The sequence below is a fragment of the Lepisosteus platostomus genome, chromosome 5 (genome assembly GCF_059453375.1).
Source record: "Lepisosteus platostomus isolate fLepPlt1 chromosome 5, fLepPlt1.hap1, whole genome shotgun sequence".
In the NCBI taxonomy this organism is placed as follows: domain Eukaryota; kingdom Metazoa; phylum Chordata; class Actinopteri; order Semionotiformes; family Lepisosteidae; genus Lepisosteus; species Lepisosteus platostomus.
In genome coordinates this window covers 64041220-64056521 of record NC_142615.1, presented here as the reverse complement: position 1 = coordinate 64056521, position 15302 = coordinate 64041220, and the positions used below count along the sequence as shown (strand labels likewise).

General features: G+C 40.6%; 3 non-coding genes across 3 annotated transcripts; 1 reads left to right on the top strand and 2 right to left on the bottom strand.

The window, feature by feature from the left end:
• Positions 1-1871: 1871 nt before the first annotated feature.
• On the top strand, positions 1872-1945 carry trnaa-agc (transfer RNA alanine (anticodon AGC)). The gene has a single exon. It is a non-coding gene; the product is annotated as a tRNA-Ala (tRNA).
• A 4479-nt stretch (positions 1946-6424) lies between these two features.
• Positions 6425-6498, bottom strand: trnan-guu (transfer RNA asparagine (anticodon GUU)). Its single transcript has one exon. It is a non-coding gene; the product is annotated as a tRNA-Asn (tRNA).
• Positions 6499-10329: 3831 nt separating this feature from the next.
• trnal-uaa (transfer RNA leucine (anticodon UAA)) lies at positions 10330-10412 on the bottom strand. Its single transcript has one exon. It is a non-coding gene; the product is annotated as a tRNA-Leu (tRNA).
• Positions 10413-15302: the final 4890 nt, after the last annotated feature.

Sequence of the window (15302 nt, the reverse complement as noted above, 5' to 3'; positions counted from 1 at the left end):
CAGTTGTGCAGTGCTTTAGTGGTTTCAGAGTTTCTTTTATCGACACTGCTGTAGTAGAGAAGTGACATAATCACAAACGCAACCATTTGTGCTGGCTGTTTCACTATTAAGCTTTGTTAACTATCACATGATTTTAACTAATTTAACGTCATCTTCAGGAAGGCAAGAGAGCACTGCACACTGAGCTGAAAGCTGTGTGAGCTCCTAACTGGGTGTCCTGTGCTGTTACATGCGCTCTCATATAGCTTGCCACCTTTAAAGGTGCAATATAAAATAAAGTTATTTATTATAATTATTATATAAACTCAACCCCTGCCAATGATTCGGTGTGAAGAAGCAGAACATTCAAGTTTCACAGACAGAAGCAGCACGCAAGCACAACCAACATTAAAATGGAGGGCATTAAAACTGAGTTTCTTGAGAGACTGTGAAAAAGCAATTCATTCCCTTTCATATGAAGTCAGCTGAAAACAATAAAACTACATACAATACAAACAAGAGCACATATAAAATATCAATAACATCGGCAGGGGCACATGCTATAACACAATTACACTTTATGAAAAAAGATTACACAAGGTAAATAAAGATAAGGTCCGCACAGCTTGTTCTTACATTTCGAAAGAGTCCATAAATACCCCTTTACGTCTATTTTGAACTGTTCAAACGTAGGACTCTTCCCAGACCATTTCACTTTATCTCACATTCCTAAACGAGAATGCATCTCCTGTTTTAGAACTATTTTGGGCAGTATGGCTTATGCAACGCACCCACAGTATTCTAACCATGGACTGCAGATCTGTGCTGTAGTTCAGCTGAATTTGAGGGATCCAGCAAACGTACTGGGTTTGACTGGGATTCTGAAATTTCTCTTGCAAAGGTATTCGGGTTTGTTTGAACCTTTGATAAAAAAGTGATCTGATCTGAAACTACCCAGCTTCCAATCTCTGAGGTAGTTGTCACTAAACTCGGTCGTGATGTGGCACACATGTGCCATGTGCCTTTACTTTTGTAAAAAACTGGTATGGGGAAAAGTTTCTTAATATTTATTTTGATTAGCATGCAAGAAAATGTGATCATTACCTATGGAATTTCCCGCCAGCGTGGAGCTTGAATTCACAATCTTGAGATTGAGTGTTCAAGAGTCACAGAAGAGGTCGGCCTGGTCTTCAGTTTGCCAACCATAAGCTCCGGCAGTGCTCCTCTGTAAAGCAGATTGTTCGGATCGGTTATGTGGGACGGCACTTCGATATTAAGATCGTTTGCAGCACACGCATGGTTTCCCCCCTTCACGCAAAAAACATAGACGAAGGAAGCTCTCTTGTCTTGGGCTGCTGACTCCCGGATTTAAAGCGCTCTGGGTGCCAGCTAAGTCTCTAACAAGCACACTATAAAGACAGGAATTACACTTTGCTCACGTCACGCATGGAATGGCGAGGCTACTTGTTCCAATATTATCTAGTGTCACCTCATATGGTGCCGATTCCTGGTTTTCATTTAAGAAAGAGCACTGCAAACACCGTAAACAGTGCAAAACGTGTGATGAAAGAAGTCTTTTCCCCCCTTTTGTCTAAAGCAGAACACAGCGGAGTCATGCCGAGGGTTGTGAGATCAAGATTTCAGTGGAGCACTGTCGTCTACGTCTTTAGCTACATGAGTTGGACATCCTCTTGTACACGGAAAGCAGATTGAGATCCTCTGACATGAAAAGTGCCAGATAAAAGCCATTTCTCATCCTTTCTCTTAGTGGTGGAGCTATCGCATGTAAATGAGGCAACTTGCAAGGCGAGCAGGCTCGGTGCACACCGAACGCAGATGTCTCAGAGCAGTTGAGACGTGTCCAAGTGGCTGTCAAAGGACAGCACTTTGCTGGCGCCGTGGCTTAGTTGGCTAAAGCGCCTATCTAGCAAACAGGAGATCCTGGGTCCGATTCCCAGCGGTGCCTTTCCTCCTGTCTTACTGTACAGAATGTATCCTTACGGGCAAAACCCATGCCTTTTAATCCAGGTGAATGCAAGTGTTCGTTTCCTTTCTGGAACAACCTGTATTGAAAGAAATCTATACAGCTTGCGAAAGATGAAACACAAATCTTGCTTATCAGTGAAGAAGAGGTGCTCCCAGCAGGCCAGCTAATACCAGCAAAGTTTTTTTTTCACCCTGACCCAGAGAATGGAGAAAAGTGAGGCGCCTGTGGCTCTGCAGTGTAATCAGTTTGCGTGTTCGGCGGTTCCCAGTGGGCAAAAGACGTATAATATACGTCTATTAAACGCATACCTTAGACGTCTAAATGTGGTCTACAATTCGTCTAGAATGAAATTCTAATATATGTCTAAAGTTATACGTCAATTATACGTCTATGTTTAGACGTTCATTATACATAGATGGTTGGAGTTCTATTATAAGGATAAATTTAGAGGACTATTATACATATATGGTTGGAGTTCCGGATAACTTTAGAGGTATATTATACGGATAACTTTAGAGGACTATTATACGTATATGGTTAGAGGTCTATTATACGTATAACTTTAGACGTCTATTATATGTATATGGTTAGAGGTCTATTATACGGATAACTTTAGACGTCTATTATACGTATATGGTTAGAGGTCTATTATACGGATAACATTAGAGGTCTATTATACGTATATGGGTAGAGGTCTATTATACATCAAAGATAGATTTTATAGGTGTAGAAACAAGTAAACCAAGCCAATGATTAGGTTTAGAAATGTATTCTGAAAATACACATTCACACCTGAAACATACGTATTTCAAATTATACATTGTATACAATCAATCAACAATCAACATATGGGCAATAATCATAAAAAACACAACTAGTCTTAAACTTCAGCTACAAATTCTGGTAACATGGCAATATACAGTATAGTAATGACAAACACAAAACTAATTACATTAACACACTAACTCAAAACCACATTTTGATTCAAATATACATTTTAGAATGTACAACTTCTATATTTCCAAGAAAAAAAAATATTACAATGGAAGTTAAGACGATTTTTGTCCACTATTTGCAAACCCTGTCTAATTGTCCTAACAGTTAGAACCAAAAACCTATTATTTTCAGAGTCCAGATCTCCTGGCCCCCTGCCTTGCATATGCATTCTTCAAGTAACACATTGCGTGCTCCTTTATTTCTTTTTCTGTTGATGTAGGGTGGGACTTCAGCACCGCAGCTAGAAGAAAATTATATAATATTACTTCCCAAATAAATGATGATTAATATCTTCTTTAGTATAATCTAAAAAATGAACGGTTTACTAAGCTCAAAGCTGAAATAAATGTATAAAATTTGGCTTGCATCATAGCAGTTGAGCAATAAAGTCTGTCCTAATTAAAGAGTACCCAAAGTTTGAAAGGACAACATAGAATAAGAATAAGAGAAACGGCAAAACGATTTTGTGTCATCTTCCCCATTCACACTATTTTATGTGCCATTTTTTTGCTTATTCACGTACTATTTTAATCAAAATAATATTAAGAAAGATCTGTATGTATTCAGATAGTATTATTATTGTTCATACTTACTCGTCAAAAGAGGATTGCTGAGATATTTGCGGATATACTTCTACGTTTGAAAAACGTGTCCAAAATGGTGACCAACGAATACTAGCAATGCATTGTGGTATATAACCGGAAAATATGCTGGGTTCGATATTTTCTCAACGTATGCGTTTATTAATGTTGTCGATATTATGGTTGAAATTTAACATTGATAATACATGGCGGCTATGTGCCCCCTGCTATGAGCTGATGTGCAATTTTAACGCATGCAGTTAGTAAGGATCGGTCACTGTTGTATGGTATTATATATAATGACATTATGGAATAGGATGGGGACAGGCCTGGCAACACGGGGGGAGGGGGGAATGTCGCCCGTTCAGTTTTGGGCAAAAAGATTTACCTAACTTAATTTGCGCCCTAAAAAAATAGTTGTACTTTGTCAATGGTCAGACAACACTAAATGACACGAACAGTCACTCAGTCTGTTTGATGGACAGGAGGGCTATCCGTCCAGGAACTGCACATATCAGTGTCGTTATTGAGTGTCAACATTACGATCCTGTTTGCTCAGGTGGACCGATTCCTTGCAGTAGTTTATCATTATACTTAAAATCGTTATATAACTAGGACTAGTTATAGCAGTCTGTGCTTTCTGTTGGTTTTACAACATTTTTTTCTTAACGATTCAGAACGTCCATGTAGCTGCAAAAATGAACGCTGGTACTTTTCGCTCCAGGCAATACAAACCGTGAGAGTGACGAAAAATGTGAAACTGAACTTCATCGCAAATACCAGATTGCTAGTCGTTATCTTCTATCATGAAGCACTAATCAATGGCATAGCTGTGAGATTTCATTTGGGTTGCTGCACCGTACAGCTCAGTTTCAACCGAAATATCACTCCCCCCTCAGAATTTCAGACGCCCCCCTACAGATTTTTCCCCCACTGATGGGGGACGGGGTGTCCAGGAAATGGTGTATACGGCTCTCTGCACAGTGCACGAAGTAAATTATTTTGGCAGTAATTAATTTATTATATTTACTATATTTATTATACACGTGTAAATTAATTACTGCCAAAATAATTTACTTCGTGCACTGTGCAGAGTGCCGTATACTCCTAGTTGCGGCACACACGATACATACAGTAAAAAGCCTCAGGCACTGTGTTAGATTTGTATTCGACGTTATATATGCGTTTATTCATGTCGTCGATTTTACGGTTGCAATTCGACGTTGATTATACGTCGAGGCGACGTATATATACGTATAGACGTAATTTCGCCGTAAATATACGTATATTCGACGAATCAATGCCCACTGGGAATGTATCTTTGGTTGTTCTGAGATCCTTGATAGTTTCCTCAAATCCTTCAAATGAACATCCATATCAAAGCAATTATGTTTATATTTATTACAATTGAGGTACATATACAAAATATCAACGCACATTTGTATAATGCTCATTTAATGATTGTCAAGGATTGTCAAGTTCTCCAACAAATCTGTGTTCTAATTTTAAAATATTTTTGCTAAGGATACAACGGGTGTATAAATGAATTCTCCTGACAGCCAGTTGAAGATAAAATTCCACGCGTGAAAATGGTTCTCTTGAACATTGACTTAGGTACTTAATTGTTTACATGTAGTTCCACACGAGTAAAATGCACATTTCCTGCAAAGATCAAGAGGGTTTACAAAGAAATCCCATCAAGTTTAAGAAGAGATTATGATTATAGCAGAACAATCTGAAGCACATCCCTGAGTGGGTTTGAACCACCAGCCCTTTGTTTAACAACTGCACAGAAACACACTCACGTTGCTTTTTGCCATTCGCACGTTTGTAGTTAAAATAAAATACTGACATTTTCCTGCCAGCCAGCAGTATTTCTCCTGCACTGACCATGAATAACCAATAACTTTATTTCATCTTTTGCAGGCTGTAATCTACAGAAAAGGAAGTGAATACTTGTATTAAGTTAAATCAAGCCGACGGAAATGTACTGCCGTTGTTTTTCTCCACTTTTCGTTTAAAGGAGAAAAATCACTGTCATTTTCCTGCGGTATTTCTTCTGTCCTGATAAGCAAGACTTGTATTTTATCTTTCATAAGTTGTTTGAATTTCTTGAAGTTCAGAAACAACTTGTTCCAGAAGGGAAATGAACACTTGCTTCAAAGTAAATCAAGACATATGTCTCTCTCGCTGCGTGTGCTCTTATCTGTCCATCTCTCTCTCCTCTTCTCTCTGGCAGTCTGTGCAGAGTTTCTGAAGGGGATGTAAGACCACTTGGCAAAGAAGAAAAATTCTGAGGCAGAATAAAAAAAAACATTATTCTCTTCTCAGTCAGATTCACAGCTTAGACACACTCAGACAGAAGCTCAACTCCGTTCTGCTCCCTATCCTCACAATCCAGAACCAGAAGATATTCAGACAATCAGTGCTGCTACATGAACAATATCAGACAGAACAGCCTGGACTCAAGTCACATCTCCCCCTTTTCTCCTTTCTCCCAGCCCTCTTAGAGACATAAAAGAGCTCGTGGTTCTCCTCTCTGTGAACTGGGCTCAGGGGTCACTGATCTGGCAGCTGTGGGCTCTGTTCCAGGGCAGAAGCAAGAGGCTTCTATTAACCCTTTCCAGGACTTCCAGCCCTTCAGTATTACTTTCTTTACTGTACTGTAAATGATATCTCCCGCCAGCCCTTCAAAGATACGTTTCCATGGGTGAATATGGTTGTCTGGGGAGTTGCGGTGTTGATCACTATTGGACTTCCCCGAGTGTTCAAGTGTTGTTCTTGGACACGGGCAAAAGACTCGCATTTTCGGTAAATATAAAGAGGGTTAAGGTTTCGGCTTTAGCGGAGGCAGTGTTTACATTGACAATAATAAGAAGAACGTCCCTGGGTGGGCTTGAACCACCAACCTTTCAGTTAACAGCTGAACGCGCTCACCGATTGCACCACAGAGACTGACAGGAAGGCTCTACTCCATTCGCACCTTTCCGGTCAAAAAATAAACATAGCTTGCATTTTCTTGCCAGTCTGCAATATTCCTTCTGCTCTGATAGCCAAGAATTAAATTTCATTTTTCACAAGCTGCATTAATTTCTTGAAAAACAAGTTGTTGCAGAAAGGAAATGCATTCATGCATTAAACTAAATCAAGCCCTGTGCGGTTGTCCAAGATGGTAGTTTCTGCACAAAAAGACAGGAAGAAATTCACAGCTGGGATGTGGAGCCAGGATCTCCAGTTAACGAGACAGGTACTTAAACCGACTCAGCCACGGTGCCGGCAGAATTCTCCTCTTTTACAGCAGCTTGGACACACCGCTCTGAGCCATTTGCGTTCAGTAAGCCCTGAGTCTGCCGGCTGAGCAAGCTGCCTCCTTTACATGGAACAGGAGCCCTGACCGTAAGAGAAATGGCTTTTATTGGGCACTTTTCATGTCCAATGCGCTTGACATCTCCCAAGGGCGACAGAGTTCATTTATGACACTTTTCCTTTCTTTCTTCTTTCTGTACTCTTTGAAGAAACTAAATGAGAAATCATCTAAGGGAAAATGTATTTTTTCATGGAGAAAACATGCACCAGGAAATGTTGTTTAGAAGAAGTGAGTTAACATGAAAAGTTACCTAATTTACCGGAGCAAATGCTCACCTAGCAAGATAAGCTTTACTACTAGAGAGAAGTAGAGTGAAAGACATGATCATTTCACGCCGTTGTGGAACAAAACACTTTTTTTTGGGAATTCTAAATCAATTAGAAATTCAGAGCGACACATAAAGGCTTTGTCTGCTTAAAAGTACTGATTTTTTAAAACTGATAAAAATGTAGAAAACACGGTTCTCACTTAGAAATTTAAGATGGGGGTGGGGTATTACTAGTAGCGGCGCTGAACTCACCATGGTACAATTCATTTACGTGACGGGCTAGTGGTTTAATGGATAACGCGGCTGATTTCGGTTTATAAGATTGTCGATTCGACTTCTACAGGGGTTGTGTGATTTAAATCAGGCTCCTCAGAAATAGATGTCCGTTATGTAAATGAACCGCACCTGAAAGCAAACGTTGGGTCTGGGTTCCTTTCTTTCCTGCATGAAATAGCAAATCGTTACAAAAAAAACCACCAACTAATGTCCAATAGTCCAATAGTTAGTAATTTAAGTAAACATGAATATACTGTAAGGTCTTGGTACATGGGAGTGGATTTCAACCACAATTAAAAAAGGGCAAATTATAATTACAGGCTTCAGACACTTTTTCATACAAAAGTGACCAAACACTCCCTAACTTTCAAAAGCAACCACATCAGCTGACCTCGACATGATTTGAACACACAACCTTTTGATCAGGAGTCAGATACGCTACCATTGCACCACGAGGTCACTCATGGTGAGTGTTTTTAATTCACCCAAAGAGAAAAATCAGCGTCCCTGAAAAAGATTGTTTTCATTCTCTCCTGTGAGGAGCGCCGCTCTTCCAACGAGGGTCTCTTCTTCCCAGACCACAGATTATTCTTCCAGCCCGGCTCTCTCACGGAGAGCAGACACACCATCTCCACTAATGTGTTTACTACATCTATAGATCTGACCCCCTACAGCCTCGATATTCCTGGACAGGATATTTACCACCAGCCCCGTGAACGTCTCATCTTGACCTCTCCCAGGAGGAGCACAATTAACACAGAATCCTCTCTCCATTTAGCAAATAACACAAAACACTGTTTACCTGTCAAGACAGAAAACCAGGCTGCTCCAGGTGAGGCTTAAACTCACAACTTTGGCATGACTCCACTGAATATGTCATTTTACATGGCCTGAACCAAGAAAGAGATTGGAAGTCAAGAAGTTATGGTGTTGTTTTAATACTTGCCTACTCTTTTAATTTTTCGGTCAAATCTTTTATTTGGGAGTACTTTCAATGGATGTTAATCCTTGTCCCGATGCACGATTCTGGGCCATGGTGTGTCTTGAATAATGTTCTTATAGGCTTCAGTTTGGAAAAGTGCGCTCTTCAGAAGCTACCGAAACCGCTAATGGTTACATAACACTTAATGCAAAAGCAACGTTCGGGTTTGAAAAAGAATATTACTTGCTATAAATACAAACACTGTTACAGGAAGCGTGTTAGGGCTATTTTAGCTTAGATCATCAATTCATCTTAAATTCTTGTCCATCTATAGCAACAGCGTCATTGCTACTAAGCGCTAAAGGCAGGTCCTGGCAATACAATCTTCTTTAGAAAACATTTTTAAAACTATTTCCACTACCATACGTGAAGTAAAAGATTCCGATTGCATGCAACTAATAAATTATCTTTGCCAGGGACGTTGTAGCTAGATACAAATTACAATCAAACATTTGTCAGCTTTAACATTTTCTTTTGGATCCACAGGACGATCAGCATGAGCCATCAAAGAGCCTGTAGCGGCAAGAAGTTTAAAAGCACACAAGTGATCTGTCTTTGGTCAAAGGAATTGCTGGAGCAGTAGGACGCAGAGCAATATCTAGCAGCTGTAGACGATGTTCGGGGAAGAGAGATTCTGTTTTCAGCACAGGGAGTGAGAATGAGCTCAGTCCGGCTCCCAGCAGAATCCATTCTGGTTTGGTTACTGTCAGACTGTGCGTCTGAGGCTCTTTGGATCACAATGTGAAAAAAAAAGAACAAAAAACATTTGCTCACATCTTGTGATTTCCATGAGAGGAAGAGAAGATATCACTTTAAAAAAAATCAGAACTGAAGATTTGGATCCGGGACCTCATACTTGTCAAATGATTAAAATAATAATTATGAAAATATCAGGTTGTGTTTCTGCAACATATCGTGCACAGTATGCCATTTTTTTCTAAAAATACAGTAGATTGTACTTAATAAAAATGTACAATTCACCGCTGGTATAAACAGATGTGTGCTGTGTTTGCCTTTGTTTAAAAAAGTAGTTCACAATACGATGGAAAACACAGAAAGCACAAACTTAATAATATAACGATACAAAATCAATACCAAATCATAAAGCCAATTAAGTACCTATCCTTTGAAAACAGTGACATTTGTATCTACTTTTGAATTACAAATCAGACAGAGTAGTCCCTTAATTCAAAGATCAGATCTTGGCCAAAACAAGACAATCAGATTTTGGCTGAAATCGTAACAAGAGCCTCTGCTTCATCGTTTATTGAGCTTTTGATCAACGTCTGAGTGAAAAAGATTCGCTATTTTAACTCTTTGATTAAAGTTCACAAAAAGCACCTTCCTTCCAGCCGGAGTCAAAACAGCGACTTAAGGATTCCCTACTGTTCCCACTACAGTTTTCCGCTCTACCAACTGAGCTGTCAAACGGATCTAAAGAACTCCACTCTGGCACATACTACCCAAAGTAGTGAAATATTCCGGGTGATTAAATTCCAGTTCGACATCAAGTTTCCAACTTGTTTCCTTAGTCTTGGTTACCTTGAATTTAAGCCACAAACCAGGATTCTACTTTATAAACTTCCGGGGATGTTACAAAATGTTTGATAGGGCATCAATCATTAGAGGCGGAAATTCACTCCTTTTTTTTTCTTGAGGCATCATATTAAACATTTCATTTGGATCGAGAAGAGGATCACCATGAGAAACAGAACAAACTGTTTGATTCTGGCTTTACTGGGAGCTGTATCACAGCTAATGCATTTAAAGCCTTCAGTATGCGATAGTGAGAGTTCAGTTATACCAGGGAGTGGGAGTGAAGAGAACTGAACTGAAATTTAGTAAATTCATATTTAAATAGAGTGTTCTGTCACTTAAAACTTACTGCAACACTACCAGGAGTGGGGATTGAACCCACATGGACATTTGTCCATTGGATCTTAAGTCCAATGCCTTAACCACTCGGCCATCCTGATCTACAGCTAGATGCTGATCAGTTGTTTAACATTTAAATATGATTCAACAATTAAAAAAAATTAAACCGGCGCCCTGTCACAGAAACGTACCCCGGTCACCCGCGCAACAAGCAGGGGTACTCAGCACTATACTAACGAGGAGCACTTGTCCGTGAGCTGAGCGTGAGCTCTGTTTACGGTCAGCAGTCATTTCCTCTTTTCCAAAGACATTTTCGCCTGCTCTCAGTAATTAATGTCGGTTTGAAGTCTGTTCCTGTTGTCTCCACTCTTGACAAAGAGCAGCCTTACGTAGGAGACTCCCTCTCTCAAGAAGTTTGCCATCACCCAGCAAGAAAGAAGAGCCAACCGGGGTAAACAGCTTGAAGTTCGAAAAAGATGTTGGCACGCCTGTAGCGTTTACACGAAACCTCTTAAAGTTGCGAGAATACTTCCTTTGTGTATAAAATACATTGTGAATGCTTTCTCAGCCTTTACTTTTTCGTTTTTATGACATTTTTTTACCAAGCATGTATATTCTTTTGTCCATATCTCCGCAATGGAAGCACAGAACGCCTTCAAACCAAATGCATTTTAAAGACCACGCCTTGTGGATATTTCCACAGCCTTTACATCAAACTATCAGTGAGCTAATTATCTTTTTTTAAACCTCCAGTTTTTCATCGATGCGTAATTACGCACGAACTGGAACCTGGGGGACCGCTGTGTGCACACGTTCACAACGCGAGAAATACTGTTCAATATGGCTTCGTGTGAAAAACCCATATATGACCATAGGAAGCAGAACAGTGCAGTCTCCAATTACCCAGACTGTAAGCATGGGAATAAAGCTTTGTTTGATTTCTAAAACCCTTCCTTTATGTCCTGTTTTCATTCAACTAAGGGTCAACTATATTCACAATACTACTGACAGCAGCAAGATTAAAATATTCTTTACTCAGCGGCTAATTAAAAACAGCTCCCATGATGTTCATACCAACTTTTTACACAGAACACTAACACAGCTTTGTGTTCAGAATCTCTTTTTCTCATGCTTTTATTTAATGTGGCACAATGCACTGGGATAGGGGTATTCTGTTCACAAACCAATAGCATTTAAACCAAAGCACCCACAATGCTGAAAGTAAGTGTTTTGCACACTAAGGAGGTCCTCTGACTTTTCCCAGCTTTGTTTTGGGTTGTGGAACCTTTATTTTTTTATGATTTTCTGAAGATAACACTACAGGTAATACACTGGGGTAGGTGGGTTGACTTCATGGCTCAATAGCAATTCAAATACAACAGCCACACTGCTGAAACTAAGTGTTTTCCACACCAGACAGGCCCCCGAACCTCATACAACCTTGCTGTGGCTGAGGCCGCTTTCTTTATTTTGTAATGATTTTTTGAAGATTACACTACAGGTAATACAGTGCGATAGGTGGGTCGACTTCATGGCTCAATAGCATTTCTAATACAATAGCCACACTGCTGAAATCAAGTGTTTTACACACCAGACAGGCCCCCTTACCTTATACAACCTTGCTGTGGCTGTGGCCCCTTTATTTATTTTTTTATTTCCATATGGCACCATTAGACAGCCGGTACATGGTGATAGGAGGGTGCTATTCACGAGTCAATAGCTCTTCAAGCACAACAGCCACAGTGCTGCAACCAGGTGTTTTACACATCAGACAGCTCCCCTAACCTTATACAACCTCGCTTTGAGTTGTGGAACATTTCTTTCAAATCACTTGGGTTCATCAATCATTTGATCATTTTTCAGCATGGAATAAACCTATTACTTGTGAACTTGAACTTGAACTTGAACTTTATTGCCATATGTAACCGGTACTGGTACAATGGAATTCTTACTTACAGAAAGTCTCTCGATTGTAAAACAAGTGTAAAAAACAAAACAAAGTGCAAACAGTGCATCAAGACAATGTACAAACAAACAATAGACAATGTGCAAGTAAACATGTAGACAGTTTGAATGTAAACAACACAGACGTGTAAACAATGACTGGAGATGTGCAATAGATAAGAAATCATAAAGAGGTAGATGGTCATGGTGTAGGTGTGGTCCGAGGGGGATGGCTAAATGTGTTCGCCAGTCTCACTGCTTGTGGATAGAAGCTATTGAAGAATCTTGTGGTAAGTGTCCGTATGCTCTTATATCTCTTGCCTGAGGGCAGTGGGGTGAAGAGCCGAGGCAACTTCTACGCCTTCCCGGACTCCGACCCCTGCCAGTCCCTTGACTACGCCTTCGCCTGTCGATTCTGTGCCTACGCCTGTACTACGCCTTCCCGGACTCGGACCCCTGCCTGTTTACTCCGACTACGCCTGCGTCTCGCGCCAACCCTACCAAGGGCACCGCATTGGATCCCTATCCTCAGCAGTCTGCCCCTGCGTGACAGGTTCTGAGTGTCTTGGTCACATCCGTTTGTGTGTATAGATGAAAAAGCTATTGAAGAGCACCCCTATACCCTCCCCATCTCGGTGGAAGTTGCCATGTTAAAAAAATCCTAAAAAGAGAATTAAAGTTGCACACAACAAAGCATGACTGTGAAAGGTCAGGAGGCCTGCCTAGTGAGCACAAAAGAGAAGAAAGGAAACACAGTGTTTCAGTTGTGGCACCTTCTTTGGGTTAACTTTAACTAACCATTTACTTTTAATTAACCCAAAGAAAGCTCCTTAGCCGAAACGCTGTGTTTATTTTCTCTCTTTTCTCCCCCCCGATATGCAGCCCACCACCAGCTGTTGAATCTCTCTCTCAATCCTCTCGGGAAGAGGCATCCAGATAGAGGGTACCACAGGGTGGACAGGCACAGCATTTTGACCAACAGGACCCTTCCCTTCGAGATCAGGGACCTGCGTCTCCACCTGCCAAGTCTGACTTTTATCTTAACGAGCTTCTCCTTCCACAGCAGAAGCCCAGTGGCCTACTCATCAGTAGTAATATAGACTCCGAGGACCTTCAGGTGACCCGTCTCCACCTTGAAGGGTAGCCAAGAAGCAGGGCAGTGTCTGCCTTCCCTACCAGCAAGACCTCGGGCTTCTCCAGGTTAACCCTGGTGCCAGAGGCAGCACAGTAGGCCTGAACCACCTCCAAGGTGGAATGGATCTCCGCCACCTCTGTCAACATTATTGTGGTGTCATTGGCATACTAATAGATCAGTGAGGTGGCAGCGCCCCAAGGCAAGGTGACCCCGCGCACCCCCTCCTTCCTGCGGATCACCAGGCCCAAGGGCTCAGTCACCAAGGAGAAGAGTAGGGCAGACAGAGGGCAACCCTGCCACACTCACCTGGTCACGGGAAAGAAGATCATGAGGGAACTGTTCACCCTGACACACCTCAGTATCCCCCTGTACATGAGCTTCATGTCCTCTCCCTTTCCCGTCATGTCCTCCACAGGAAGACAGATGAAGGGAAATCCATGTGCTGATTGACAACAAAAAAGTCGCTTGAAATTATTCACCAATCTGTTTTATGTCTGACCACATCTCCCCTTCCTCTTTTCCAGTGAGCACATTACTTTCAGTGTCTTCTCCTGTCTTTTCCTTGCTGTATTACTGTCCCCTTCCCTCATGTGGAGATGGATCCACAGCCAAAACCCTGCTTGTTTCACCCTGTTTGTGCAGCATCAGTCTGTGTGAGGAGAGGGACTCACGCTGCTCCGGTGGTGCAATAGGTCAGCATACTTATACAGCAGAGTCATGCTGAGATTGTGAGTTCCAGCAGCTCCTGGAGCATCATTACTTCTAGTTTTAGCGACTGAAACTAATTGTTAAGTTTAGGTCTGTTCATGTTTCTCTGTCCATTTAGAAGAACTGTATTAACACAGGTAAATATGTTTCCACAAGCCAATACACTGCAGCTACATCTGATACTGTTGCTGTTTGTAGGCCAAGTGTTCCTGGTGTCAGCCTACTATACCATCTTCAATTGGCCCAAGTTTTTTTCTGCCACTTGACGATTCTGCTTCTGTATTTTTGCCAGTCTTTTTTGCATTTTATACAAACAGCTAACATGCATATTCTTTGTTGTATATATATGGTTCATTCACAGAAATAGGAGAGACTGCCTTCTTCTTCTTATTATTATTGTTTTGTTTTTGTTTCTGAGAGATCTTGGTACAAAGTATATACAGTATAAAACAATTTTACGTTGTACTTCAAGGCTATGGATCATAAAAATTTCACTTTTCCTTGCTGAAAGTCTAACGCACAAGAGAGAATGGTGATAAACTTCCTGAATATTTGTCCCACAATAGACACTTTTTGGGGAAAATTTTTTTTTAATTTGATGTGTTATCATGTGAACTCTTGCTCTTATGATGGAAAAATATTGTATTTGGTATTGCATGTAATTAGATGGTAATTCTTTTATTTGTCCTGTCCTCTTGTTAAGATGTGTTGTAACGTTGCCATAGCCAAAATGTAATGTAGTGGCTCTCTGAAGGCACCAGTTCTGTAGGGTTTGGGCATTTACTGGGACAATTATTAATTGTAGCAGTAAATCACAAAATTGATTCTTTTGATGGCTTTAGAATCCAACCATGCGACATAACTCAAACAACGCACACACACAGGTACTAATACACAAGGATACATTTATTAATACATAGAATATGCATATAAACCTAACAGATCTTATCGAGAGGGTTATCAGAAGACAAAAGGTATATATTCATTCAGTTACAAAGAGTTACATATATCAAGAGGACATACGTTCAGTATATCATTCATTTAGACCGTTTCGTAAATGAACCTGGTTATAACTTCTACATTAGATGCTCAAAACAAGTACATAACTCTTAGGAATTAAATTGATATCAACTGTAATGGAGTGAAGTTGAATACTCATCCAATCTCTGGGGATTCAGATCTCCTGCGGGCACAAAGAAACAGT